The sequence below is a fragment of the Sturnira hondurensis genome, unplaced genomic scaffold (assembly GCF_014824575.4).
Source record: "Sturnira hondurensis isolate 20B ecotype Veracruz unplaced genomic scaffold, ASM1482457v3 Scaffold0011875, whole genome shotgun sequence".
In the NCBI taxonomy this organism is placed as follows: domain Eukaryota; kingdom Metazoa; phylum Chordata; class Mammalia; order Chiroptera; family Phyllostomidae; genus Sturnira; species Sturnira hondurensis.
In genome coordinates, this window is record NW_028084506.1 from 727,590 (window position 1) to 753,142 (window position 25,553).

General features: G+C 39.4%; 1 long non-coding RNA gene across 1 annotated transcript; it reads right to left on the minus strand.

Moving 5' to 3' along the window:
* Nucleotides 1-8,773: 8,773 nt before the first annotated feature.
* Nucleotides 8,774-15,980, minus strand: LOC118996849 (uncharacterized). Its single transcript, XR_005068566.1, has 4 exons — nucleotides 15,807-15,980; nucleotides 10,862-11,052; nucleotides 10,384-10,470; nucleotides 8,774-9,256 (listed from the first exon to the last, which is right to left on the minus strand). It is a non-coding gene; the product is annotated as an uncharacterized LOC118996849 (long non-coding RNA).
* Nucleotides 15,981-25,553: the final 9,573 nt, after the last annotated feature.

The following is a 25,553-nucleotide window of genomic DNA, read 5'->3' on the forward strand; positions in this document are numbered from 1 at the left end:
TATATGTGTATACTCCATCATGTTGATGTATTTTACCAACTCACTTAAATATATTTATACATTTCCACTGCCACATTATATTGAAAAGAAAATAAGTTGAAATGTGATTGGTTGAGTTTGAAAGAATGCTTTAGAAGATCAGCACTTTTTTGACTTGAACATTTGAGGAATGATATTTTCTTTCACCAAGGGAGAGAAGTTCCTATATTTTCAGAACTTAAGGTACTGGTGTGAAAGTATCAAATCAGATTAAGAAATAAGAAATGAAAAGCCTCAAATGATGAGCATTTTGACAAAGACAGTTATTTCACATCAAGGAGGTGTTTTGGAAGTTTCTTTATGAATGAGAGTAATACAGAGTTTGAAGAATAAATTACATATCATGGGTGTTTTTCCTGGGGAATGTTACAGGTTGGGTTAGAAGTTTTGTGAAAAATGAAAAAGAAAAACAAGAAATTTCCAATTGCTACTTCAGGTGTTGTGTTTCAGGTGATGAAAATAAATTGCCGTCTTTGATACTGAGAAAAAAAACACCAAATGACTGCAAATGAACATCATAATTATTTTTATTTCTAGAATTTTAAAAAAGCTGGTTCAAGGAAGATAGAACTTAATTTCTTATACCGGGTCCCTTAGGTACTATCATCAGGGAACAAAAAGACAGAGGGTGTTTTCCTGGGACTTTCTCTGCAGAGATGGTATTTGGATCCTTGTGTAGGGCAGTGTTTTCAGGAAAGGTGAGCTTAGCAGGTATCTTTCATTGTACCTTCATATCATTGAAACTATGCGCTAAATTTAAAGATTTGAAAATAACATACTTGCCCTGGCTGGTGTAGCTCAGTGGATTGAGCACGGGCCTGCGAATCAAAGGATCGAAGTTCAATTCCCAGTCAGGGCACATTCCTGGGTTGCAGGCCAGTTCCCAGCAGGGGACTCACAAGAAGAAACCATACATTGATATTTTTCTCCCTCTCTCCTTCCCTTCCCGTCTAAAGATAAATAACTAGAAATCTAAAAAAAAGAAAAAAGAAAATACCATACCCAAATCATGTTTGAATGGTCATTTATAGTCCACTTAAAATAGTGGGTTTGAACTGACATTAGTTCTGACACCCACAACACCACTTAATATAGGTTATAAAATGTCATCCAAAGAAAATATTTTGGGATTTTTTTTTTGTGCACTGAGAAAGAAAAAACGTGTGGGTATTCGGATTATATGAGCACAGCTGGGCATGCTTTGGAATGGAATTGCACTATATTATTATTTTAATCATCCTAGTCAGCTAAAAGAAGAAAGTCAACTATGGGTAGAAAAGTTGGAAATGCAGGTTTAGAAAAAATCTCTGTCTCTATCCCATGATCCACTGATGTGTAGCTTGGAGTTGTCCTAGGTCTTACCTCTGAGAGATGTCTGGAGGGAAGTGGGAACCCAGCAGAATTAGCTGGACGTGGACTCTTAGATTTTTAGGGGCTACAGAAATTCGAACCCAAGAAGAGTGCATGGTCTACATCAAGGGTACTGCAGAAATAAGGAATTCCCAAAGAACCCCATGAAAGGAAGAGTGGGCTGTGAAAACCTGCCCGGTCCAGAAAGCCTGGAGCAAACTCTTGCCAATATCAGTGAGGGAACAACTCTCCCTCGCCATCTCTTCCTCTTCCATCACCGGCCTCTCCCAAAGTCACTGGATGATGCAGACTCCAAAGTGAGCAGGCTAAGGCAAAAACTGATGGGAAAAGAAGATGGCAGGAAGGGGTTTGTAGGTTTTCTGCTCTCAACAGGCTCTAACTAGATAAATAGGAAATTAATGTAAAGATAAATATGGAGATTTTAGTGTTATATGGACTTGGATAATCCATTTTAAAATTGAAATCATGATTAGAGTTTTAAATTGGCTGTAGGACTTGTAATTATTTAGGCTTTACCCAGTCTGTGTAAGTTTTTATTCCAGGTAAGTGGAAGGATAGGAAATTATATAAAAATATGCTCCCTTCAATCAGGTTGAGATTTACATAATTAACATATCCTTTTGTCATACAAGACTAGAAAAAATATGTGTGAAAGCATAGAGAAAAAATAGGATCTAAACTTGAGTAAAAATACCAGGATTTTCTATCTTTTGGTGTTGAGCAAGTTACCTGGACTAATCTTCATCAAAGATCAAATCAGCACTTGCTATCAGGCAGTAAAGCATCCACAGGTTACTCAAGAAAGAACCTCATCTGTAAGTCCTCTGAGAACAAAAATAGTTTATAGCGGCTAACAACTAATTAGTGTAGTAAAGCGTCACAAGGCAAGGTCAACAAAGAACAGCCCTGAGTGGAACATACAAAGAAGTGAGACTGAGGACTAGGGAGAAATTAGGTGTGATGTAGAGTTAAGAAAACGAACTGAAACTAAATACCATTTCTTGGAAGACAGGTAGTTTGAAAATGATGAGTTCTAATTTTCCACATGTTTTTCTTTAGGCAACTTTTTTTAATATCATAAAGAATTGTTAAGTAAGTCATTGGTAAGCAACATGAGAGGCAGAAAGTGTCTACGAACACTTCACAAAAAGTTTGGGCTGAGAATCATGTTTTAGTTAATTTCGCAGACTGTCCAAAAGTTTTGTTTTATGCCACATTCTTATGTCTCTTCAAAAGTGTGCTATGGCTATCTCTTGTTCTAAAACAACTTGTCTCTGATTTTCATGATTTAAAAGTACCATTTTCTTTAGTTCATGGTTTTGTGGGTCAGGATTCTGGAAGGGCTAGGCTGGGTCGTTCATCTCTTATGGATTTAGCAGCTCATAGATGGCTTCTTCTCTCACATCTCTGGTGCCTTGGCGCTCTTGACCTCTCTTTCTTTCCCTATAGCATTTCATCCTCTAGGGCCTTCTGCATGTGAGTTGAGCTTTTCAGCAGTCTCAGGACAGTAGTAGCTCAGGCCTTCAGAACACCAAGGCTCGTCCAGACTGCGCCCGGAACTAGGGTCTCATCATCCCTGAAGCTCCCTCTTGGTGGAAGCAGCCACAGTCCAGTTTAGATTGGAGGGGTGGGAAAATAGAACCCAATCTTCTGTGAGAGGAGGATCAAAGGTTTTGCAGCTTTCTTTAATTCTCCCTACAATTGTCCTTAACTTTTTATTTTTTAGAGCCTTCTGAAAATCTGGTGAATGTTAAGGGCAAATGCACTCTCGTCACATTTTGTGTGCAGCTTTGGTGGAAGACTTGAATGTCTAAGATAAAGCTGCTTGATGAATGGAATTATAGAAAGAGCACTATAATTATTACCTTGGTGTCACATCCGTTCGTCTGTCCACTAAATCCCCATCTCCTTGGCCCTTTCCTCCTCTCTTTCGGCACTTTGAATTTTCCTCTGCCCCACCTTAACCTTCTCGTCCATTCCCCTTGGGGTCTGTCTTTGAAGGGATCTTGGTTGTAGGTCAGCAGTTATAATTTCACAAGGTTCATTTCTCTCAGGGCAGTAATAAACCTATGAAGTATGACTGGGTCAATATTTCTCCAAATGAGTTCTTTTGTCCGTAATTTATACCTAGCAGCAGACATTCTGTGACTAGAAAGACAGAAAGAAAATAATCTCCTTGGACAATATTTTAATAGTCTGATGTCCTTGCCACTAACCAACTTTTAGACTGTGTACGAGGACAACCTTCACAACGGATTTTCTACTCCTACCCAAACTGCCTGCCTGGGTTTTGGTTTTTTACCAGCCACAGTAAATATAAAGGTTGCTTCTCAATTTCGTTCTGTAAACGTATGATTGCTGCTTCTTGCAGGAATTGAAATTAGGCATCCCTGGCTTGGGAATGTTTTTTCAGAAAGAATAAAAGGCGTCTTTGGCTTTGTCTTTTTATGAGGATGCTTTGCATCCTGCTCACATGCCTTGTAATGTAATCTCAAGACACAGCTGTTGTTTTAGAGAGTTCATTCATGTCAGCCGCAATTAAAAGATCTTTTGTTTTCCAAACATGCTTTCCCAGCTTGCCTTGGAGAGCTTTGCAAACAATGGTTCGTACAGCTTGAGGAAAGAGATACGACCTCTTGTAGCAATGAGTTAGAGCATGCTTACTAGATTGGATGAAAATCAAACCACACTCTTGGAATCACTGTGTTACCCTGTCTTTTGTTTTGTTTTCATTATAGATACTAAAATGGATGCATATTTGGGACTTGAGCCTTAATGGCCTGATTTTTGCCTCTTTCAGGTGAGATGCGCCCTGCGGGAGAATGTCTCAAGGGCTTCCTGTGAATGCTTTTGGTATCAGGTTATGGGCACCTGGAGAATGGAAAATTGAAGGAGAGACATGTATGATTTCAGAGCACTGAAAGGCTGGTTCTTTTCCCGACAGTCCTGTTATCCTCTCTTCAGAATGAATGAATTCATTCCTTTAGGATCAGAGAAAGTATGCACAGCATTGCCTTATCTGGCTCTTCCACCTGTGGAGCGGGGTCTCACGTGCATTAAGATAAATGCCTGTTGTGAAAACTTACAAATATCACTGCCATTAATACATCTGTGTATCTTTCAGATTGCTATTTGTACATTATTTCTCATTTTAATTATTTGTGTGTGTGTGCATGTCGTGCTGGTGGTTAGAGAGATAATCAAATAACAAACCCTACCTATTTTTGTTAATTTATAGATTTCTTTGGACTTGGGGGAAGGAGATAGAAGTGGAGATGGGGGTGGGTGAAAGGGAACTAACTAAAACCACTAATTTATAACAAGTTAAAAAGTTGTTGTACATCCAGGGGGAATGTTTTCCCTTCACTTTTAAAATAAATGGAGCAAGCTACTGAAACAGGACAACATAAATAGTCTGGGAAACATAGAAAGGTAAAGAAGGAAAAAATATTTCAAATTCAAGTTCCATAACTCTACAGATTATCTAAAGTCTGTTGACGTTATGAGGAAGAGTATCAGGAATACATTGTAATGGATTTTTTAAAAGTGGAGTTTTGGTGCACACATATCTTGGCTCTATTACAGCCCAACGATTAACGTGACTCAAAACTTCCCTAAGCTGCAATGCTGCCCCGGCCGTCACAGACCCTTGTCACAGTGTCCGAGCCCTAGGGAAAGGCAGCCAGAGCGACGCAAGCTGTGCCATCCTGGTCTGTCTGTTTCACAAGACGTTTTTCTTACCCTGCCTTTGTGAAAGTAAAGATCAACCTAGTCCTAACCTTTTAGAGTTAGACTGGATCTTAAATCACTGGTGAAAACTGACTGACTGCATAAGAGGAGGAAGCAACCGCAGAGAGATTAAGTGATTGCCCGGGTCATACTCTTCTTGTAAGAAAGCCAAGACCTAAACCCATGTCTTCTGACGAAGTTGATCTTGAATAGATCAAATTAGAAAACTTGCCATGACTGTACTAGATGCTGTCGACTGAGTGTTTGTGCCCCCCTCCAATTTTCATATGTTTGTCAAAACCTATGTTTGTCAAATCTGCATGCAATGTGATGGCGTTTGGGGGTGGGGGCCTCTGAGAGGAGATTGGGTCATGAGGGTGGAGTCCTCAGAAAGGGGATTAGTGTCCTTATAAAAGAGACCCCAAAGAACTCCTCACACCTTCCATCCGCTGCGTGAGGAGATGGTGACTATGGAAGCAGATTCTCACTAGACAGCAAGTCTGTTGGCACCTTGATCTTGGACTTCCAGCCCCAGAACTGTGAGAAATGAGTTTCTGCTGTTTAAGCCACTCAGTCTATGATAGTTTGATATAGTGGCCTATGACTAGAGTTTTTTTTTTTACAGTTTTATGAAGACATATTTTATTTACCATACAATTCACTGATTTAAACAGTATAGTTCTGTGGTCTTTAACATGCGCAGGGTGCAGTCATGACCGTGTGTTAGTAGTGCTGAAAGGAAGCCTGTCCCCATTAGTTGTTGCTCCCCCAGCCCTAGGAACCGCTGCTCTCCTCTCTGTGCTTATGGGTTTGCCTCTTCTGGACACGTGGGATCGATACAGTATATGGTCCTTTGTGACCGACTCCTCCCCCTTGGCATGATGGTTCAAGGTTCATCCATGCTGTGGCATGTATCACTACTTTATGATTTTTTATTGCCATGTAATATTCCATGGTATGGACATAGCACATTTGTTTATCCATTCATTAGTTGATGACTGTTTAGGTTGTTCTCATTTTCCGGCTATTATCAATAATGCTGCTGTGAACATTGTGGGCAATTTTTGTGTACATGCTTTTATTTCTCACCTATGTATATTTGGGAGTGGAATTGTTGGATCATGTGGCAACTCTATATTTACTATTTTGAGGAATCACCAAGCTTAAAAACACTTAAGAATACATCTCTAAGATAATAGGCACAAAAGTATAAAATTGGGAAGAATTAACAAATTTTCTTAGACATCACATCAAACTTGAAAAAGATTTTCTTGGCGTGTATGAGAAAAAGCATAGAACACAGAAACCACAGAGACTGGAATTTATATTTTGTATAATTTCAGATAAAAGATGACTTAGTTCTTTCTTTCTTCATTTCTCACCAACTTGTGAAGTCCATTGTATTCCTGATTCTGCCTCTTTGGAGCTGTTCCTATGTTTTTGCCTGCAAAGGTGGACATGAAGGCATCCAGGACAGGTCAGTTCTGTGGCTATTACATGAGATCTATGTAACACATCTCTGTTAACCTCTGTGTCACCAAGGCCAAAATAAACTGTTTTCTTAAAACAGGTTTTACAAGTGCCATTTAAGAAAAAGGGAATGTGACAGGAAGAGCTACCACTGAACATCAATGAGCAAGTTCAAAGCAGTGCTGGGACTATGGCCCCATAGTGTTGCTTCTTTTCCCCTTCTACTCACTTATCAATATTAAGTCTATTTTTAGCATTCGAGATTCAACTTATTCTAAAAGTAAACATTTGCCCCCAAACATTATCTAAAAACACAGAATGATGGCTATCTAATTTCCCTTGATGGAAGATTACAGACAGAAAATACGGCACCTAATAGGACATTTCACTAAGACGGTATCAACAGGAACAATGATTAGCATCTTGTGGAGAAGATTCAGTTTTGCTACTGCCTACTTTTGTGCAGAGCAGCTGCTCTGACACCTCATACCCAAGCATCAATATCTTTAAACAACAAAGAACTTTTTTTGTTATTTTTGCCCCACTGAAGAAAAAAAACAGGGAATCCAGCAGGTGCTCCTTCTGGAAAAAAAATGACTTGCATTGTGAACATCTCCAATTATTTGCCTCTGTTCATATAACTTGCTCTTTCCTCTCTCAAAGTTCTCATTATTCAAAAATCACTTACCACTAAATTATAGAAAAATAGTTTCTCCTAAAGCAGAAGTGAAGGGAAGCTGGGCCTGAGTCAGTAAACAATTACAAGGCTCTCAAACCATCAACCAGACGCCACTGATGACACATCACCTGTTCTGGTCTCGAGTCACACGGCGCCAGTTTATGGAGAGTCTGGAAGGGTCGTATTTTCTCTTCCCTGGAACTGATGGTCCCTGTCACCTCAACTTCAGAGAGAGTTTTTCTTTGCAGGAACAAAAACATATGAATGTGTGGAGGAACCTGTTTGTTTTCTTCGTGGTGTGGTTGTATCCGCGACTGCCTGGCTCCAACAGAGGCCGCCAGTCAGTGAGGCCTCAGCGCGGACTTGTCTGTTGTGAGCAGTAGCATCATTGGATTTCTTGAAGCCTCATTGAAGTTTCTTCACTTGTGAATTATAAGTATACATGCTATGTTTTTTCCCCAAGTTTTAGAAAATACGTATATCGTACTTAGCACATGTTCTATATGGCAGACATTTGGGTGTTCTTACTCTTTCCTTTGCGAAAGAATCCCGAGGCTGCTTGAGTGACAGGGTGGTCAGGGCCAGGGGGTGAGTCATGACTGTTTTAATGGCATCACGGCCACCTCATTTTTCATTGCTATGGTTGGTTTGGGGGCGTGAAGTCCAGTTCCAGCCAGTGTTATGAAAGGCGAAGACTTCTGGGGCTTCTAGGAGAGACTGTCCGTCCTGGAAGGACAGAGGGCTGAGAGGAAACGTTCTCTCTCTGAGTTTGGGGTTTATTGCAGCAGCAGCCGACTGGCTGTGGCCAATCGGAGTGTGAAAAGTCAGGAGCGAGGAGATGGCCTTGGTGGTGGGTCTGGTCCTCGTGTCATCACGGCACAGCCAGGGGACCACCTCGCCCAGCATGTTGTTAACAAGCAATGGATATGATTAAACCACTTTGAGCCGGCTTTTCTGTTATGTGTAGCCAGAAGTGTCCAACTCAAAACGGAGACTGTTGTTGTGCATATTAATGGTCAATATATTTTGAAGGAGGTAAATAACCATTTTTACTGAATTGATGAAACTAACCCAACTTAATTACAACTATAATTTTTTTAGAAATTGAGAAATTTTAGGAGTTTAGAAATTTTCTTTTTCAGAAAAGTTCTAATAAAATTTAGCTGTGATAATCAGTTCTATTTTATTTTAAAACAAAGTAGAAAGCCATATAATTTACACATTGGAAGGGAATTTAATAATTATTTTAGAGTCTAATATTAAGATAATTTTCCTGCCTCCAATTAAAGGGCACATTAAAACCATCTCAAGATAGAGAACTGGGGTTTCAGAATCTTTAAAAAACACAACCTACAAAATTGCAAAATTTCTAGATAATTCTGTATTAGGGTCATGTAGTATGCTAAGTGGAAGTGTTAATAATTATGGATGTAGAAGGACAGATTCATTCTGAATGGCAAAATAACTGATCTTTTATCTTCATAGTTTACATGAAAGAAGTTTTAATTCCACAGATAACATTCACCATAGAGAAGAAATAATTTCTGCTGTATTCTCATTCCTTCACCCGAAATCTCACTCTTTACTTTGTTCTGTTTCTATATGACAGACCACAAAACCGAGAAATACAAAATTTCTGAACATACCAATAATAAAAGTCTGAAATCTTTTTGGATTTTATTACACCCTATGGTATCAAACAGGAATGTGAATCTTCTTTTGTTTTTGCTTTGAAAGCTACAGATGTATGCTTTCTGTCATTTACTTTGAAAAATTAGTAAGAAATGAAACATAACTCAGGCAATTTTATATATAGGAAGTAGGGGTTAGTACTGAGTCTCAGCTTTCTCCTGCGTGTGGGGGTGGAGGTGCAGCTGGTAGGAGATTGGCCAAGTCTGTAGGCAAGGCCTTCACCCATCTTCCTGAGGGAGGGAGTGGACACTGTACCATGTGATTCTGAGTACAACCCTCTGGGAGCTGTAGGATTTAATCATGGCTAAAAATGGCTATATTTCTCCAAAAGGAAGTGCATTGTAGTGCTTGGTCGGGTAGCAGCTGGCCAGCAGTCATGATTGCTTTTCTCCGACTGCATTTCACTTTTATTGCTTGGTGAAAACACAGGGTGAAGCAAAAGTAGGTTCACAGTTGTGAATATGTGAAACAGTTTATTCTTCTATTCTTATTTATTAATTATTGCTTTCCATATAGACAACCGCATACCTACTTTTCACCATCCTCACTACCCCAAACATTGGCAATATCAAAGTATTTTCATTAAATGCTTGCATTTGCAAAATAAGACTTTTTTTTCACATCAAACCTGTGATACATTTTTTCACTTTTAAGTCTGCAAATTGGAAAAAACAGGCCCAGGATTAGTATGTCCTGGGTGGATGGATTTACATAGCAAAAAATTAGTTCCAATCTCCTGTTTCCAACTTTCTCTTGTCCCCTTTCTCTCTCCACCCAGAATTAATGGCTGATCCACTCGGGATCAGACTTGTGGTCATGTTTAGAGGGTGGTCTTAATCATTATTCAAGGAACTTGGCAATTTATAGACTGTTCATAACTAGAGGTAGCTTTTCTCCAAATGAGAAAATTGCAAATAATGAAAATCTACTCAAAAGTTATTTAAAATCAAAATAAGATATTAGTTATACTTAATGAAAACACATGTGAAATGTTCTTATTGGCACTTCAGGTACTGGTGAAAAACTGTTGAGCCTGTTAGCAGGCTGAAAATGGAGAAAGCTCGCCTTTCTTTCATGTTTCAGGATGAGAATGGAGAAGAAAACAGGCTGAATGTGGCTGGAAAATTCTTGGGTAGTCTAATGGTCACTTGTACAATTCAGTTCTGTCTCTTCCTAGAGTTTAAAGGTTGGGTAAAAAGTCTCAGGTTTAGAAATCTGCATTGATTTCCATTGTTGCAGCTGCTCGGGCAGAAAACCTTAGACTCTTCTGTGAATATTCTCTTCTTCTTGCACTCTTCCTCTGATTTGTCACCAAACCCTGACCTTTTACCTTCAGAATACACCCACACACCATTTCTCACCACCTCCCCAGCGAAGAGCCATCCTGCCACCATCACTCTAACCTGGAGGATTCTAGCGGCCTTCAAGGTGGTTTGCCTGTTTCTCCCCTCATTCTCTTGAGACGATTTTAAACACCTTGGATAGAAGTCCTGTAAAATGTTAGTCAGGTCATGTTACTCCTCCATTTAAAACTCTCCAATGGCTTCCTATCTCACTCAGCAGCTCCCATCTCCCCAACCAAGTCCTTTTGGTGGCCAACAGGGCCCTATCATCTGCCCCTGTTAACTCTCCAGCTCCATCTCCTACTATGCTTCCTCGCTCACTGTACCCTAGCCATTCTGATCACTTGCTGTATATCTTCTCTCCACAGCCTAGAGCATAGTACCTGGCACATAGCAGGTGCTCAATAAATTTGGATAAATAAATGGTAACTGAGGTATACTCTGGGCTTATAATGTCTTCTGAAATCCACAGAAATTTTGGGTTAAATCTTCCCTTTTGTGATTAGCTCCTATCTCTTATGAATTCTGGGAAACTTACATTCTTTTTAGTTTCTACCACCTCTGAAGTCTTCATTTCCACTCTGCATTCTGCTTGTCTACGTGAGATCCCTTCCTCCGAATCCTGTTGTCCTGGTGGGAGGGTGGCACTACTCAGGTTCTTCGCCCTCCAGAATTCTCTGTATAGTTGTCTTTGTTAAAGATTTGAAATAATGGAGGAGATGATGACACCTAAATTTAAATTACAGGGCAGTCCCTAAATTTAAATTTTAGAAATCTACTTTCCTAGAAGTCATTAATTTCTGCACGGGGAATTTAGGTTCATTTCAACCACCCAAGCTTCAACCTCTCTATGTTTCCTTGATTCTACTTTTTCTCTTCGCCAAGGTACTGCGTTCTATTTTAGGATGTCAGACTATCAGGACAGTCTTCTATTATTAAGCCAAAATCCATATCATATAATTTTTTACCCATTTGTAGATGAAATTAGTTTTTATAATCCTTCAGGTCCGTTTTGAGCAAATAGTATTTCCTTTCCATTGTGACTCTGTCTTCTAGGGGTCTGTGAAAGTACAAAAGCCTAGATTCACTTAACTGACATAGTTCTGTATTAAAAACAGAAGCATTCTTCCATATAGGAAGTAGTATTTATTTTGGAAAACATACACTTTATATTGATTAGACTTAAAATACGAGCTCCGTGACCACATGACAGCCACAGTTTTTGATACACATCAACTTTTTCAAAACACTTTCTAACTGATCTTTTGATATAGTGAAAACTTTAACTAGTTTTCAAGTGTATTATGTTATGAAATATAAAATGGTATATATGATATTTGAATTATGCTTTATTGCTAAAATGTGGAAAAGTTACAAATAAATTACGTAAACTACCACATTTTGTCGGCAGGCACTTTTCGTGAAGCTTTATGTGCAGTTAGTTCAGAGCCTACATAAGACTGGCCTTCTCTTGTGGGGCCAGCTATTCATTTGTGTGCGCGTTGTAGAGAAACTTAGGTAAAACAGTATAAGCAGATTCACTCCAGTTCTTGGCATTCAGCAACAGTGATGATTAATGGCCTGCAATGGTAATTGGCTCTCGGTCACAGATAGCTCAGACATTCAAGAAATAAGACTATAATGAATGGAAATACCTCAAAGTTCAACTAGTCCTTGCTCACTGAAGGATTAAGGTGACCTGACATGCTAGGATAAGCCTGGTTATATAAAATTGCATGTGCTGTTTTTAGCTCTCCCTTGCATGTCAGCAATGCCTTTTATTAACAAAATCTTAAAGTTAGGAAGTATGCCAAAGAGAGAAAATTACAAAAAAATGCTACCCAAAACATTTGAACCCAACCTATTAGTTGATCTAAGAGAAATAGTTTCTTATTTTCTAAGCAAGTGATATTTGCTAACACATGCCTGCTATGAACAGGCTGTAATGTTAGTGTGTTGGATTCTAGCCTTATAAAGTCTGCGCTTGTGAGAAAACCCATGAAAGTTGGGTCTTGAATCCTCCAAAGGAGCATCAAGCCAAGAGTCTCTGTCCAGCACCATCTTATAGATGAATTAAATACCTGGTGCAGGAAGCATGATTTTTTTCCTTAATCAATTTTTTCAGCTTTGCACTTGGGTTTGCCCCCTTTAGATTTTAAGGCCCTTGCACTTTCAGCTTTGCCATATAATCTTCAACTTTGCCCATATTTGACCACATCATGTTTTCCCACCTGCTTTTGCTTCAAGGGCTGGTTTTCCACAAGCCCCTACTCTTCTGGTTTCCAACCAGGGATTTCAGACTTGTGTAGTCTGGGCATGTAGTGTGAGCAAGAGAGCATTCTCTGCACAAGGACCAGCGAGAGAAAGGTTTGGCAGTATGAACATCTTGATTGCTTCGGAAGGAAGAGTTCAGTGTAGCAGGAGGTGTGTGGATGCATACGTTGAAGTAGACCCTCAGTGTTAAACAGTGCTGGATTATAAGGGCCTTGCATGACACTCAGAAGAGCTTAGCAGTATTTTTCAGCTGATATTTTCAAGAAGGATATTGAGACACAACCATATCTTCATGTAATTGAGGAGATAGCTCTTGTATTACTGCAAAGGACTTATGGGGAGGGAGAAAAAAGATTGGAAGAGGCACTGAATGTTTTCATCAGTTCACCACCAAGATCATGGGGAGTTAAATTAGGGAAAGGGCAGTAAGACAGATGAGAAGGTGGATTTAAGGTAGGGCTTGACGTAACAGAGGTAAGAGAGAAAATGTGAAGATTTAAAACTAACCCGTAGTGTTCTAGTTTGTGGGACTGGGAATGATGATCTGTTAGGTGAGGTGTTCAGCATGTGAGGAGTTTGACTTTGCTAGGGAAAATGGTTAAGGTTTGTATATAATGAGTTTGAAGGGCTATTGAGTCATTTTTCTGTTAATTAATGTCCAGGTTAGCAGGTAGAATTTAGGGTCATGGCCAGAGGTGAAAGACAGAGAAGATGGTCCTCTCCTTGCCAGGAAATGTTATTCCATCGTGAGCAGACAGCGCCTCCTTGAAAAGCAGGTCCAGGGACAAACATTCCGATGGATACATTTTGAGTGAAATGCTGTGTCTTTTTTTTTTTTTTTGGTAAACCATTTTCCTCTTGTTCTTCGCAGTTCTCTCCCAACTACTTCAAAGAAAAGAAACATAATCCTTAAATATTTGATCATTATTTTTTCTCTCTAATTTGGAAGATAAATTTGCATACTGGAGAAGAGNGGTCCAGGGACAAACATTCCGATGGATACATTTTGAGTGAAATGCTGTGTCTTTTTTTTTTTTTTTTGGTAAACCATTTTCCTCTTGTTCTTCGCAGTTCTCTCCCAACTACTTCAAAGAAAAGAAACATAATCCTTAAATATTTGATCATTATTTTTTCTCTCTAATTTGGAAGATAAATTTGCATACTGGAGAAGAGATGGGATAATATTCCCAACTTGATGGTTAAGCAGTCTGGATCTCTAACTTTCAATCTTTTTAAAGCTAGCTTTTTTTTTCTTCTGCGTATTATGGTCAACCACTTTTGCAAAGGCTTGGCATTTATCACAGCTCCTTGAACTAAAACTAATTTTATTGTTTTATCGAAAGCCATAGCAACACATTAAAAATAAGTATTTAATTATATAATATTAGGAAAAAGGCTGGTTCCCAACAAAACATGTGGCCCTTCTAAAGTAGAGAACATAGTTAAGGTAGTAATGTTAGGCTACAAACAGAACCAGTTCTTTGTTAGTAGCTGAAGAAGCGTTTTTGGAATTATGATTATGATTATTATAATTAAAATGATTTGATGGGAAAGTTTGGCTTCATCACGGTTTTTGCTCTAAGTGTTCTCTACCTCAAATCTGAAGGTTTACAGTGGTGATAAGAAGTAGTGTAGTCTAGGTCTAAGAACTTTCATTGCTTCTTGATTTCTTCGTATTATTCTTCTGTGTTTTTCAAAATTCCCAATGTTATTTTTTCCTGAAAAGATTTTTCTATCTCTCAAAGGAGCTCTTAAGAGATTTGACTGAAAAAATAACTTCAGAAATGGTATCTGATTTAATATGATACTGAATAATTATAGTAGCAATCAACAATAATAATCACCAACTGCTTGTAAATTCCTTGAAGAGAGGAACTGAGTCTTTGTTGGTGTGTTTACGCACATATGTATAACAGAGTCTATGTCCAACGGATGATATTTATATAACTGTAGATGAGAAAATGAGTGGGCACTGAACAATGATTGTATAGAGCATATTTTCAGAAACAAAACCACATTAAACTGGTTTCAGGAAACATCATTGTTCCTTAAAATGGCTCTTAAACCAATGACTTTCGAGGTTGTTCCAAAGGATGTCGTTGGTAAGCTTGTTTCCTGTCATTTCAGCCTGAGAATAGCTGATGGCATATCCAAATTGTCAGATAAAAGGGAGAGAACACCTTGTTCATTGTTCTTTGCCTTTAGTGGGTGAATCAGACATTCAGAAGACTCACATGACTTTTTGTTAAATTTTTTGGGTGACGTTGGTTCATAAGATCATGTAGTTTTCAAGTGCACACTTTTATGACACATGGTCTGTATATTGCACTGTGTGCCCATCACCCAAAGTCAAATCTTCTTCCATCAGATTTGGCCCCCTTTACCCTTTACTACCTCCCCCACCCCCCTTTTCTCTGGTAACCACCATACTGTTGTCTGTGTCTATGAGTGTTTGTTTATTTTTGTTTGTTCACACAGTGACTTTTTCTTTTGCCTTTTCATCAGCATCGACAGTTTCATTGAGCATAATCCACAATCGGTATTTTTTTTCAAGAATATTAATCAAGGCTGTCACATTCCTGTGGGTCTATGACCACCTCAGAGATGCCTTGCTCATGGGCATCAAACCAGCGAAACCAACTAACTCTGCATTCTAAACGCTTCAGAGCGCGTGGGTGGCTGATGCCAGCAGAGCACTGTCCCGTGTCGGTCTTTCTCATTTCTCTGCTCTTCATTCTGTGGCTGCCTTGGAGAAAAGCATAAAACTTCCCAGACTGTGTCTAATTGTGTAATCTCAGGTGGGCACAAATGGCTCCCCCTCTCCACCTCATGATTGGTTTGTAATCGAAGGAAAGAGGATTGGCGGTCCTGGTTATTTTTGTCCTGTTGGTGCCAGCACAGATGCTGTGTTCTATCAGACAGGTGTCTAGAGAGGCCTCTCTCTAAGGCACCTCATGGAAGCAGACTTGCACTGTTTTCTGAGGACCAGTTTGGGAAGCTTGTCTTTCTTTTCCAGGCCTTGGGGTACAACACCAAGATCACCTATTGCATCTTTTAAAAGGGAAATACCCTCTTTTGAGCAGAGTGAACTTGTTTCCCCAGCCCATTTCATCCCTTCCCTCACTACTGTGCCCTTGGACCTTCCACCACACTTGTGCGCTATACCCCTGCTCACGCCCACTGCCCACCGCAGGCCTCAGAATACCAACCTGACCTCTGTCATGGACTCCTCACTTGTTTCTGATGCAAATCAATTTGATTCAGATGTTCAATCCCTGAATTGCCCATTGGGCATCCAACTCTAGCTCAGCCACTCCCCATGGGTCCCTAAAGGAGACAAAGTGCTTGGAGGACACTCCAGCAAAGGGCACCTCTTTAACTGGGAGGCAAGGCTTTACTGCACGACCCTCCCCTCCTGGTGAGAGAACCTTGAGAGAGTGTTGGCAGGGCCACTCTTGCCCTCTCTTCTAAGCCTCCGCTTCTAAGAGACCTAAGCCCTCAGATTCTGATGTGGAACCATCATATCACTCTGAGGATTCAACAGGGCAAGGGAAGAAAAACCCACGAGAAGTTCCGTCAGGTGTTCCCAACCAGGGATGCCTCCTGCGCAAAGAGCAGCCCTCTCCGTGCCTGCCACCCAGAGACCACTTCCCAGAGGGGGCAGCCATCCACAGAGGTACAGAGGGGCCAGAGGCCAGAGGTGATTTACCTCAGTGCTTCCTATCAAGGTTTCCTGTATTCCGAGATAATCTACCCCCTTATTTATGCCCTCATGCACCCTTGGAGTCCTTTTCCACCTTGACTACAACTAGAACTTCTCTTTCTCTTTGGTGGTGGATGAGGTGAGCAGGTAAAGAAAGAAAAGCATGGACCTATCCTCCCGGAAGTCAGTCATTCTAATGTTTTTCTGTTTGGCTGCTGGCTCCAGCCTTTGGCATAGGCCTGGCCTCCTGCTTCTGGAATTTTATGATCTCAGTGGATGGCTCTTCACTCCATTCCTTGAGCTCCTGGTGCCTGGGTAGGTTCTGCGTCTGTTGTATTCCCTGAGAGCACCTGAGGTGCTCCTTGGCGTATCTGCTTGTTCTTCTATGTTCTCTGCCTTGAAGCAGGGGTAGGGGTCCAGAGCCCTGTTTCTCCATGGGCAGGCTTCCACTTGATTTCCTTTCTCATAGGCTAATTTCTTTGCAGTAATTCTCGGCACATCAAAGTTATTCTTGATTCTGTGCCTTCACACAAGCGGTTCCTCTCCCCTGAAATCATTCTCTTGTGACTTCCAAATTCAACTCATTCTTCAAGGCTTTTGCTCTTGTATCTCAAAAGGACTTATGTTCTGAAAATGTAGAGGTTCACATTATACTTTCCTATACTTGTTTTCAGTGAGACACTCCTGTGTCCTTACACTAATTCCACCTGACTATTTTTTTTCTCATATGAGCTAAAGTTATTTTGAGTTGTTTATAGAGTTTGGATTAATACACTTGGCCAGCTCTTCCAATCTATTCAACCTGTAATCTAAGTGTCCTTGGGTCCAGCTACTTCTTGAGGATCTGATTAAATTCAATCAAACCTTACTTCCCCAGCCGGTAATGTTTTTGGACTCTCCCTAAATTGCTGAATGTCTAAGGTCATGTTCTCATCATCTAGAGAAGTGCCGTTTTGTTTCTCCTGCCTCCCACTCGGGGCTGGAGTGAGACTTGGCAAACCATGACCAGGTCTCCCAGGATGAGTCTGGCCTATTCCCATCTATGTATGGCCCATGAAAGATGAATGGATTTTACATTTTCAGATGGTTGGAAAAAGTTAAAAGAAGAACAATATTTTTGAAAATATGAAAGTGATATAGAATTCCATGTCAGTGTCCAGAAATAAAGCTTTATTTGAACAAACACAGGCCACAGCCATTCATTGATATTATGGCCTAAAACAATGGCAGCGCCCAGCTGTTGTGACACAGACCAAATGACCCTGAATACCTAAAATATATGATATTTGCCTGTCTTAGAAGAAAGTTTGCTGGTCTCTGGCCTAGAGGCAAAGACTAGTCTCTCAGTGTCCCCCAAAAAGGCTCACTCCCAACAGGCTTTAATGATTTCGTAATTGTGTGTGATTCAGGGAGCAGTCACCTACCAGTCATGCTCTGTTATTTTTCTCTTGGCTTCATACCCCATTATTTCTTTTCTTTCTTCTATATGATCCTCTTTCTACAGTATCTGGCAAATTTTCTCTTTTCTAGCTAACAATGCTCAGTTTCACCTAAAGCAATGTCTTGTGGAGCGTTACCAGTGTTCTTAGGGCGCATTTGTCTCCAACGAGGAAACCTGGTTCTGGCTGTTAAGAGAATTGTATTTCTCATCTTTCTCTACATTTTTAAATGAAATTTAAACAAAAAGTGTTGATGCTATTTGTCATATTGATGCTATTTGAGCTGCTTTACTCTAATTCTTGTTTTAAGATTTGTTAAAATATTTGAGAAATGACATATTTGACTAGAGTAAAAAAGCAAAATCTGCATATAGTGGTTTTTAAGAACCCTGGATCGTGGCATGGGGTGGAGGGTGGGGGAAGGCAAGGGCCTGAGGAGGTTCTTGAGGCCCCAAGGTAATGATTTACTCGAGATCCCCCAACTGGGTAGTTAAGGTAATGGTTCGCCAGAGCTTAGCACTATCTGACCCCCATTATACCATACCAGCTCCCCACCTTTTAACTTTTCTCCTAGTCAGGAATAATAGAAGCAAATGAACTCTAATTTTCACATACCTAAACTGGTGGAGCAAACTTATACACAAGAATACTCATGATGTGTTGGTACTTGTACGAAGTTATGCAGGAGGGAATTACAAATGGATGACTTCAGACGGCACACAGGCCTGAAGACTGAGGGGTCCCTTCTGAGTTCCCTTCATTCAACAACACAGCACCAGAGACGAGGAGCCATCCTGGATGGCAAAGCAATCATTCTTTTATCTCTTACAATATTCCACTCTTTCTATTTTCCCACCTCATCACTAATTTGAGATAACTTGATGGCATTTAAGTAGGAAAAAAGAATTTGTATGTAAATGAGGGCATGAACAAAAATTAGCTGTGAAACTCTGTTGGATTCTAGAAAGTTTCAAGTTTGATTAGGAAGCCGTGACTCTACAAAAGTGTTGAAGAATATCTGGAGAAGGTTTTTTCTATGAAGTGATTTTAATTTAAGAATAACAATGGCATTTTTATTTTAGAAGAAAACAAATTCTGAAGGAGCTTTGTAATAAAAAAAGCAACAAGGTGAAAAGTATCTGAAAACCTTGCTGTGTCTGAGCCATAGCTTTATAAATCCGTGTATCAGGGAGTGGAGACATTTCTGCCAGTGGGGGCTTTTTTTAATCTGACTTTTTGATGTGCACATAGATGATGTACATAGACATCATATTTACTTTTATGTAATTATAAAAATAAAATTTTTATTACAATCAAACAGTAAAGTTAAGATCTACTTTACACAAACAGTTTAGAGCTTTAAAACCATGTAAATCAATGAATTACATGGTTAAAATAATTCATGTTAATTCTTATTTTTCAAAGGTTGTCACCACTCATTGCTAAGAGGATGTGAGGTAACTTGCAATTTTAAATACATTGTAGATTCAGATGTTTGTGAAAAAAACCCAACAGAGCCTGTCAGTTCAACATTAAAGAAATAGGAGGAAGTACTTCACGCTGTCAAATTAGGGAGGCTGTTGGAAGGTCACAGACATTCTGACCTTTCTTGGGCAGGTAGGGGAGAGTAGGTGTGGGAGGAGAGATGACATTGACTGCAGCTGGTCAGATGGTTCCAAACACTTGATAATGTACTTACACTAGTTTTTAGGTTTTTAAACATCTAAGGCTATCCAATAAATGTGGTGAGGGTACTTTTTAAAAAAGGTTTTTAAGCATCTAAGACTATCAAATAAATTTATCAACATTTATTTGGCCAACCAAGAGTAGGAGAGTGAGAGCACGTGTGTGAGGGAATGACCACTGCATGAATTTTCCAGCATTGCATGGCAAGTTGAGAGAAATTTAACAAAAGTAAAAAGGAATAAAATCGAACTCTTCTAACTACTGTTTTTGCAATGCTGCTGTTGTTGCTAAGCTTGGATCTTGATTTAAGGACAGGTTGCCCAGGTGTCCTCTTGTTTGGAGGGGAGAAGAGACTTCTGAATTTGTTTGCTAAAGCTTCTACATTGGTACCTCAGAGAGATACGAGAGAGGTGCCTTTACTGAAAGAAAGGCTCTCTTGCTTTATTCAATGCATTATGCCAATTTTGTAAACATCTAGACTTTCTAACTCTTTAGATCTGTGTATGTAATCATTTTCCATTGAGTTTTAGGATTTATTTGTGTCACAGATTTTGTGATTACAATTGTGTCCTATTCTCTAGAATGTGACTGTAAATCTCAAGAGTGGCTATTAGCTAAACAAGACTTTTAACAAAATTACCGAGCATGGCACATTATTTTGAGTTGTGGAGGATGTCACTAATATCTTTGTGCTTGAAGAAAGGGTGGTAGGAAATAGAACAGGGGCTCTCAACTTGTGTGTGTGTGTGTGTGTGTGTGTGTGTGTGTGTGTGTGTGTGTCTGTGTTAGGGACACTGCAGTCGGTAGAAAAATAGCCCCACAAAGAGATTTACGCTTCAATTCCCGGAATCTGTGAATATGTCATCTCACAGGGCAAAGGGGACTTTACAGATGTGATTAAGATTATCCTGGATTATCTGTGGGGACGCAACATCATTGCAAGTGTCCTTATAAGGGGTAAGGCTGGATAGGCAGAGAAGGGGATATAGTGATCGAAGCAGATACTGGCTTGATGCCGTTGCTGGCTGGGAGGCGCCATCCAAGGAAGGTGGTCATCTCTTGAGCTGGGAAAGCAAAGAAGCATTCTCTCCTGCAGCCTGCAGTGGGGCTGTAGCTGTGTGGCACCGTGATGTTAGCTGAATTACTCCTATTTGGGACATCTGGCCTGCAGATCTGTACAATAATAAATAGGTGGGGTTTTCTAAGCCTCTAAATTTGTAACAGCAGCAATACAGAACCAATGCAGACACCTTAGGGCCATCTGGGAGGCCTCTAAACCTCTTCTCAGGATAATATTTTTAAATGCATAAAATAAACTACATAGGATTGAAAAGGAAACCAATTATGTTAAAATACTTTTGTCACAGGATTAAACAATTTTGCGATACATAATAGATGTGCTTCTGTTTTCATGTACTAATTAACAAGATAAACCATTTAAAATGTGGACAAGTTAAAAGTTCAATGTTAGCTTTTAATATTTATCAGTGTGAAGGTTAACTACATGTGAACTGTGGCCTCTTCATGTCTCATTAAGTTGTACTGTCCTACAGAGGATTAATAATTGAAAATTGAACTGTCTAGATTTGTAAAACTTTAACATTTAGGTTGAGTCTTCTTCCAAGATTAAGTAACCAAGAATTATAGACATAGAACACTGAAAAACAAAATCATGGTCGGGGCACCAACGTGAAAGTATATGATTTCACTATCATTAACTAAAAACTATGAGACAGAAATTATCCAATAGTTGGCCAGCTGTGTTGCATAAGCATCTTATGACATCTTATGAAAGTTGGATGCAATCTACCATGAGTTCTAATTAGAGATGAGCATAAATACTACTTGGAGATATTTGAGGCATAGTGTGATAGGAAAATATCTATGCTATTTGTGGCAAATGACAGGTATCATTAATTCTGACTTCCTACATTTATAATGGAATACAATGCTACTTTTCATTGAGAGGCACTTAAAATAATAAAGATGTATTTTTCCCCAATCCAAGTTCATACATAGGTTCCGGGTTGAGAACCAGGAGCAGAAAAGTTAGGGGTTATTTAGAGTACAGATATTTGTCTTCTTCCTTTTGCTCCAACTGAAGGGACGGACTGTGCTGTTTCTGAATGTTAATTGCACTAAAATACACAAAACGCCTGGAGCACACCACGAGTCTGTCTCACAATTCCTGCCAGCCCCGGAGGGTGGAGTCTGCGTGCATGTGGTTAAGAAGGCAGAGGTCTCTTCCTTTATTTTTGCTCTTTTTTCTTCCTAATCAAAGTGTTTCTTCTCTTAGGCAGCAAGCAATTTTTGGGTTATGCTTTGATAACGAGAAAATCACTGTACTTTGCCATGTATAATGTGCTCCCATGTATAATGCTCATCCATGTTTTTGACCCAAACTTTCAGGAAAAATTTTTTCTTTTTAATTTTTAAATCTAAATATTTATTTATTTATACTAAGTACTTCTTATGTGTGTTATAAAGGAATTTGAGCCGTTATTTTTGAATGTGTTATGGTACAAGAAATTTTATGTAACAATTACAAAACACAAGAACAGATACAAGGTGTTTCAGGTACTACACGTGTATAATGCTCATCTTTATGTTTCCCTCAAAAAATTGGGCAAAAATGTACACATTATACACAGCAAAATACAATACATTCTATGTCATAAGAAATGAAGTGGGAAGCAGAGAATGGAGATTTGGAAGATATCTAGATCAGCTCATTTGTGTGATGGTATTTGTCAATATGTCATATGGAAATTCAGGGCAAAATAATATTAAGGTGTCTATATTGTCATTTTCTTGAGGGAAGTTCCAGAATCTATGTTAATGTGAATGTCCCGATACTGCAAATATCCAGCAACGGTTACTTAAAGAAATCTTGTCCTATAAGTGAGTAGATTACATAGTCCAATAGATCTTTAATCAATCTATTAATTGATCAATCTACCTTAGAGATTACACTGAATGCTCCCCAAACACTTAGATGGTCTCCGCTGTTATAAAGGGGGAGCTGACTGCTATTTAAAATTCAGAGAAACAAAATGGACTCAAATTCCACAATCCTTTGTCGACTTAACATTACTCATATTTCATTTAAAAAAAACTCTCTTTGTGTAAAAATAGTACTGTTACTTAACTTGCTGTCATGAAGACAAATTGAACTACTTGCCAGGGCAGTAACACAGACCTTTTTTCCCAGACATCCTCAGTGAAAAGTCCAGCTACAAAAGTTGGCATTTTGCAGAGTTTGCATTAAAGCAAGAGAAACGATAACTTGCTGAGGAGCAAACCAGGCAAAACACATCCAAGTTCAAGAGAAAGTTCAACCTGGAAGCAAGGTCTGAGCTTTTTCAAGATGACAGGAAAATTGCACCTGGATTGTGCTATGACTACAGTGAATTGGATTCTATTACTTAGCCATGTGGGCCCAAGGTGAATTTCATGAGGTTCTTAGAAAGGACCCAAGGTGTATTATGGCAAGTAGAAGTAGATAAAAATACATCAGTAGCTAGATACTGCTGGCTATAATGGAAGTTGTTGGTCATAGCAGAGACTTTGAATTAGTTTTCTCAAAAGTGCATCAGAATAGCTGACTGAAACTTGTAGAAAACTGAGGTGAAGAATGTCTTCATTGATTAAAGTCTGTAGAGCAGAAGAAATCTTTGCCACAGTGTGATTATTCCATTCCAAGGAACTGATTGTTTTGCTTATAATCTAAGGTTTACTATGTTTGGGTATTTCTTTCCTCCCTCACTGACCAGCCCTACTTATTTGTTGTTGAGAATATGTGTTTGTGTACACATGCCGGAGTGTGTGTAAAGAAAAGGTGGACTTGTGAATGTGAATTTCAGATTAACCAGGGCTACTGTGTATATGTATATGTATATGTATACAGGTGTATACAGTTTGGAGGATTTTTGCAGTTACCTACTACAGTCCTGGGTAGAGTCCATGGGATTAAGCACAGAGCGACATCTGTATACCCCAGGCCAAATCGTCATTGGAACAGGCAGAACTCAAAGCCCTAATATCCCCTGAGATTCATAAACACAAATGATGACCATTGTCATGGTGAGTCCGATAGTCACAAGGACTCTGGGAGATTCCCTATTATGTACAGAGACCTGGGCTGTTGCACAGTCATGCTGGAAAGCTGCTCTGGAGGTTTTAGACACAACACCAGATGTATGGATGAGGGAATAGGGCTTGGGAGGTAATGCATCTGTGATCAGGCCCCAGAGAAGAGGGAGGCTGTGGGATTTTGCATCACACATCACTGGGTTGAAAGAGAAAAAGAAGAAAGCCGTGATTTTCTTGTCCTGGCTCTTTGACTAGGCGGTGCCCAGGCTGGTCGCATCAAAATGTCCAGCTTCATCCCTTTTACTATTTTCTTAATGCGATAGTCATTCCTTTGGTCTTTTGAATAAGGAATCAAATCTTTAGTACTACCTCCTGTAATCTTGTTGTCTAATCATTTACTATTCAGCAGATAGTGACCACCTATCCTATGTACCATTCTAAGCACTGCAGAGACCATAATGAATAAAACATTCCTTGCCCTCAAGGAGTCTGAACTGAGGTTGGGGATGTATGTAGACAATTTCATCTTGCTTAACCCCAAGAAGCTCTGGCTGGAGGCCTTGTTTCTCAAGGAGAAGAGAACTAACATTGGTGAATTTTGATTAGAAGCCATTACATACACTGTATAAAGCGGAATCCTCCAAAGAATCCAATAAAGGGTAGAATTCTCATAACCTATCTACCAGCAGCCAGTAGCTCCCAATAGATTTTTAGACAAATTTAGTGTCGAATCTTACTTCATTGCTTTCTAAATGGATCTTAGTCAAACTACTTAACCTCTGAATACCAGTCTCCCCAATCTAATAAATTAGTGAAATTAATAATATCTACTTCATAGGGTGACAATGAGTGAAATGAAGTATTAAAAAAACTTGAGCACACTGTCAGAACTGAATAAACATTTTCTCTCTCACATCCTTCCCATTTTACATGAAAATTAAGGCAAATGTTCATCCTTCACATGCAGCCTCTCAGGAATAGAGCTCCCATTACATATGTGTTATTGGCAACCCTGGAAAGAATTCACTGAAAATAAAAGCTTGTGATCAATGCTCAGATCTTGCCTTCACTGGATTGGTGCTCCAGGGACATACAGCTCTTACTGTACTGGGCAGGAAGTGATGTGACTGCTACGTTCTGTGCGGTTGGTAACAAGGGGGCGTCTAACGATGTTCCGTGGGTAGTGTCACCGCTCTGTGGCCACAGGGACGTCCTTTTCATCTACCTTCTAAAAAATGTTTAATTTCCTTTCTCTCTTCCCTTTGCTGACTTCACCAATGAAATAACTAGTAATAAGATCTCAGAAGCAGACATTTTAATACACTCCAGACCTAGCAGGGAAAAGAAGGCCCTGGAATGATAAGAAGAGGCTTCCAACTGGCTGGATCCAATTCTTTAAGCCCTGAGGGAGGAGGATTCCATATCAGCCATACTGAACATTAGAATTTATTGTGTATCAGTATGTTCAGTAAAATTTATTTTGAAAACTCTATTTAAGCAGTTTTATTAAAAACACATATCTGTGATGAAAACGTCACACTGTATTTAGCTCGCTTAGTGCCATCGTAGCTCCTGCCAATCTGCACTTCTGCTCATGGCTGTGAGGTCTTCCAGATGACTTCTATGGCTTTAAATATTGTGTTTATGATTTTATTTACTGTTTCAATACCTACCAATGACACCTTGTAGCACTCCACTTTATAAATGGGAATATTACCTTTGCTATTCTTATTTTTACCTCTTCTTTCCTTTGTCTACCTCTTTCAGTGGTATTTTTACGTCTTGATTGTTAAGGTCAACTTCAGATGTGAAAGGGAGACTGGAGGGCCATCAGGCAAAAAAAAGGGCAGAAACAAAGATTTTAAAAAGATTTAAAGGAATATGATTATTTGAAGCTATAATTTCTCCGGCTTTTACTTCTTTGATTGTATACCACAGAGTCCTCAAACTTTGGTGTCCATAAGAATTACCTGGGGTGTTTTTGCATCATGTAGTTTCTAGCATTCAAGCCCTAGAAATGATGGTTCTGTGTCTTT